The sequence below is a fragment of the Xylocopa sonorina genome, unplaced genomic scaffold (assembly GCF_050948175.1).
Source record: "Xylocopa sonorina isolate GNS202 unplaced genomic scaffold, iyXylSono1_principal scaffold0278, whole genome shotgun sequence".
Taxonomy (NCBI): Eukaryota; Metazoa; Arthropoda; class Insecta; order Hymenoptera; family Apidae; genus Xylocopa; species Xylocopa sonorina.
Window position 1 is genome coordinate 135,345 of NW_027490349.1, and position 6,152 is coordinate 141,496.

The window sequence follows — 6,152 nt, forward strand, 5'->3', positions numbered from 1 at the left end:
TAGCAAGGAATAGTCGCATTTACATTCTTTTGAAGTGAATACGAGGTATACATGACACTTCGCAATGAATATTATATCTTATCATGAAGCATAGAAATGAGATGCGATATCGCGTTTGGAGAAGCATTAGAACACTACTGCTATGAAACGTAGACATCTGCAAGCTCCATTTCCTAGCAAGGAAGATACGCATTTACATTCTTTTGAAGTGAATACGAGGTATACATGACACATCGCGATGAATATTATATCTTATCATGAAGCATAGAAATGAGATGTGATATCGCGTTTTGAGAAGCATTAGAACTCCATTGCTACGATACGTAGACATCTGCAAACGCTATTTCCTAGCAAGGAAGATTCGCATTTTCATTCTTTTGAAGTGAATACGAGGTATACATGACACTTCGCAATGAATATTACATCTTATCATGAAGCACAGAAATGAGATGCGATATCGCGTCTTAAGAAGCATTAGAACACTATTGCCTCGATGCGGAGATATCTGCAAACGCAATTTCCTAGTATGGAAGTGTCGCATTTACATTCTTTTGAAGTGAATTCGAGGTATACATGACACTTCGGAATGAATATTAAAATTTATCACGAAACATAGAAATGAGATGCGATATCGCGATTTAAGTAGGATTAGAACACTATTGCTACGATACGTAGACATCTGAATACGCTATTTCCTAGCAAGGAATAGTCGCATTTACATCCTTTTGAAGTGAATACGAGGTATACATGACACTTCGCAATGAATATTATATCTTATCATGAAATATTGAAGTGGGATGCGATATCGCGTTTTAAGAAGCATTAGAAACTTATTGCCTCGAAGCGTAGACATCTGCAGACTCTATTTCCTAGCATGGAAGTGTAGCATTTACATTCTTTTGAAGTGAATATGAGGTATACATGACACTTCGCAATGAATATTATATCTTATCATGAAGCATAGAAATGAGATGCGATATCGCGTTTTGAGAAGCATTAGAACACTATTGCTACGAAACGTAGACATCTGCAAGCGCTATTTCCTAGCAAGCAATAGTCGCATTTACTTTCTTTTGAAGTGAATACGAGGTGTACATGACACTTCGCAATGAATATTATATCTAATCACGAAACATAGAAATGAGATGCGATATCGCGTTTTAAGAAGCATTAGAAGTCTATGGCCTCGATGCGGAGACTTCTGCAAACGCAATTTCCTAGTATGGAAGTGTCGCATTTACATTCTTTTGAAGTGAATACGATGTATACATGACACTTCGCAATGAATATTATGTCTTATCACGAAACATATATATGAGGTGTCATACCGCGATATAAGTAGCATTAGAACGCTATTGCTACGATATGTAGACATCGGCAAACGCTATTTCCTAGCAAGCAATAGTCGCATTTACATTATTTTGAAATGAATTCGAGGTTTACATGACACTTCGGAATGAATATTACAACTTATCACGAAACATAAATATGAGATGCGATATCGCGATCTAAGAAGCATTAGAACTCCATGGCCTCGATGCGGAGACATCTGCAAACGCTATTTCCTAGCATGGAAGTGCCGCACTTACATTCTTTTGAAGTGAATACGAGGTATACATGACACTTCGCAATGAATATTATATCTTATCATGAAGCATAGAAATGATATGCGATATCGCTATTTAAAAATAGTTAGATCTCTATTGCTTTGGTACGGAGACATCTGCAAATGCTATTTCCTAGCATGGAAGTGTCGCATTTACATTCTTTTGAAGGGAATACGAGGTATGTATCCCGTTTTAAGAAGCATTAGAACACTATTGCTTTGATACGTAGGCATCTGCAAACGCTATATTCCAACAAGGAAGTGTCGCAGTTACATTCATTTGATGTGTATGCGAGGTATATGTGACACTTCGCAATGAATATTATATCATATCATGAAACATAGAAATGAGATGCGATATCCCATTTTAGGAAGCACTAGAAATCTATTGCTTCGATACGTAGACATCTGCAAACGCTATATTCTAACAAGGAAGTGTCGCAGATACATTCACTTGATGTGTATGCGAGGTATAAGTGACACTTCGCAGTGAATATTATATCTTATCATGAAACATAGGAATGTGATGAGTTATCCCGTTTAAGAAGCATTAGAACTCTATTGCTACGATACGTAGACATCTGCAAACGCTACTTCCTAGCAAAGTAGTGTTGCATTTACATTCATTTGAAGTGAATACGAGATATACATGACACTTCGCAATGAATATTATATCTTATAATGAAACATAGGTATGAGGTGCGATATCCCGCTTTAAGAAGCATTAGAAGTCTATTGCTTCGATACGTAGACGTCTTCAAACGCTATTTCCTAGCATGGAAGTGTCGCATTTACATTGTTTGAAGTGAATTCGAGGTATACATGACACTTCGGAATGAATATTACATCTTATCATGAAGCATAGAAATGAGATGCGATATCGCGTTTTGAGAAGCATTAGAACTCCATTGCTACGATACGTAGACATCTGCAAACGCTATTTCCTAGGAAGGAAGATTCGCATTTACATTCTTTTGAAGTGAATACGAGGTATACATGACACTTCACAATGAACATTATATCTTATCATGTAACATATAAGTGAGATGCGATATCGCGTCTTAAGAAGCATTAGAACCCTATTGCCTCGATGTGGAGAAATCTGCAAACGCTATTTCCTAGCAAGCAATGGTCGCATTTACATTCTTTTGAAATGAACTCGAGGTTTACATGACACTTCGGAATGAATATTATAACTTATCACGAAACATAGAAATGAGATGCGATATCGCTATTTAAGTAGCATTAGAACTCTATTGCTACGGTACGTGGACATCTGAATTCGCTATTTCCTAGCATGGAAGTGTCGCATTTACATTCGTTTGGAGTGAATGCGAGGTATACATGACACTTCGCAATGAATATTATATCTTATCATGAAACATAGAAGTGAGATGCGACATCGCGTTTTAAGAAGCATTAGAGCTCTATTGCCTCTATGTGTAGACATCTGCAGACGCTATTTCCTAGCAAGGAAGATTCTCACTTACATTCTTTTGAAGTGAATACGAGGTTTACATGACACTTCGCAATGAACATTACATCTTATCACGAAACATAGAAATGAGATGCGATATCGCGATCTAAGCAGCATTGGAACTCAATTTTTACGATACGTAGGCATCTGCAAACGCCGTTCCCTAGCAAGGAATAGTCGCATTTACATACTTTTGAAGTGAATACGAGGTATACATAACACTTCGCAATGAATATTATATCTTATCATGAATCATAGAAGTGAGATGCGATATCGCGTTTTAAGAAGCATTAGAAACTTATTGCATCGACGCGTAGATATCTACAGACGCTATTTGCTAGCATGGAAGTGTCGCATTTACATTCTTTTGAAGTGAATACGAGGTATACATGACACTTCGCAATGAATATTACATCTTATCATGAAGCACAGAAATGAGATGCGATATCGCGTCTTAAGAAGCATTAGAACACTATTGCCTCGATGCGGAGATATCTGCAAACGCAATTTCCTAGTATGGAAGTGTCGCATTTACATTCTTTTGAAGTGAATTCGAGGTATACATGACACTTCGGAATTAATATTAAAATTTATCACGAAACATAGAAATGAGATGCGATATCGCGATTTAAGTAGGATTAGAACACTATTGCTACGATACGTAGACATCTGAATACGCTATTTCCTAGCAAGGAATAGTCGCATTTACATCCTTTTGAAGTGAATACGAGGTATACATGACACTTCGCAATGAATATTATATCTTATCATGAAATATTGAAGTGGGATGCGATATCGCGTTTTAAGAAGCATTAGAAACTTATTGCCTCGAAGCGTAGACATCTGCAGACTCTATTTCCTAGCATGGAAGTGTAGCATTTACATTCTTTTGAAGTGAATATGAGGTATACATGACACTTCGCAATGAATATTATATCTTATCATGAAGCATAGAAATGAGATGCGATATCGCGTTTTGAGAAGCATTAGAACACTATTGCTACGAAACGTAGACATCTGCAAGCGCTATTTCCTAGCAAGCAATAGTCGCATTTACTTTCTTTTGAAGTGAATACGAGGTGTACATGACACTTCGCAATGAATATTATATCTAATCACGAAACATAGAAATGAGATGCGATATCGCGTTTTAAGAAGCATTAGAAGTCTATGGCCTCGATGCGGAGACTTCTGCAAACGCAATTTCCTAGTATGGAAGTGTCGCATTTACATTCTTTTGAAGTGAATACGATGTATACATGACACTTCGCAATGAATATTATGTCTTATCACGAAACATATATATGAGGTGTCATACCGCGATATAAGTAGCATTAGAACGCTATTGCTACGATATGTAGACATCGGCAAACGCTATTTCCTAGCAAGCAATAGTCGCATTTACATTATTTTGAAATGAATTCGAGGTTTACATGACACTTCGGAATGAATATTACAACTTATCACGAAACATAAATATGAGATGCGATATCGCGATCTAAGAAGCATTAGAACTCCATGGCCTCGATGCGGAGACATCTGCAAACGCTATTTCCTAGCATGGAAGTGCCGCACTTACATTCTTTTGAAGTGAATACGAGGTATACATGACACTTCGCAATGAATATTATATCTTATCATGAAGCATAGAAATGATATGCGATATCGCTATTTAAAAATAGTTAGATCTCTATTGCTTTGGTACGGAGACATCTGCAAATGCTATTTCCTAGCATGGAAGTGTCGCATTTACATTCTTTTGAAGGGAATACGAGGTATGTATCCCGTTTTAAGAAGCATTAGAACACTATTGCTTTGATACGTAGGCATCTGCAAACGCTATATTCCAACAAGGAAGTGTCGCAGTTACATTCATTTGATGTGTATGCGAGGTATATGTGACACTTCGCAATGAATATTATATCATATCATGAAACATAGAAATGAGATGCGATATCCCATTTTAGGAAGCACTAGAAATCTATTGCTTCGATACGTAGACATCTGCAAACGCTATATTCTAACAAGGAAGTGTCGCAGATACATTCACTTGATGTGTATGCGAGGTATAAGTGACACTTCGCAGTGAATATTATATCTTATCATGAAACATAGGAATGTGATGAGTTATCCCGTTTAAGAAGCATTAGAACTCTATTGCTACGATACGTAGACATCTGCAAACGCTACTTCCTAGCAAGGTAGTGTTGCATTTACATTCATTTGAAGTGAATACGAGATATACATGACACTTCGCAATGAATATTATATCTTATAATGAAACATAGGTATGAGGTGCGATATCCCGCTTTAAGAAGCATTAGAAGTCTATTGCTTCGATACGTAGACGTCTTCAAACGCTATTTCCTAGCATGGAAGTGTCGCATTTACATTGTTTGAAGTGAATTCGAGGTATACATGACACTTCGGAATGAATATTACATCTTATCATGAAGCATAGAAATGAGATGCGATATCGCGTTTTGAGAAGCATTAGAACTCCATTGCTACGATACGTAGACATCTGCAAACGCTATTTCCTAGGAAGGAAGATTCGCATTTACATTCTTTTGAAGTGAATACGAGGTATACATGACACTTCACAATGAACATTATATCTTATCATGTAACATATAAGTGAGATGCGATATCGCGTCTTAAGAAGCATTAGAACCCTATTGCCTCGATGTGGAGAAATCTGCAAACGCTATTTCCTAGCAAGCAATGGTCGCATTTACATTCTTTTGAAATGAACTCGAGGTTTACATGACACTTCGGAATGAATATTATAACTTATCACGAGGCATAAAAATGAGATGCGATATCGCGATCTAAGAAACATTAGAACTCTATTGCTACGATACGTAGGCATCTGCAAACGCTATGTCCTAGCAAGGAATAGTCGGATTTACATCCTTTTGATGTGAATACGAGGTATACATGACACTTCGCAATGAATATTATATCTTATAATGGAACATAGAAGAGAGATGCGATATCGCGTTTTAAGAAGCATTAGAACTCTATGGCATCGATGCGGAGACATCAGCAAACGCTATTTCCTAGCAT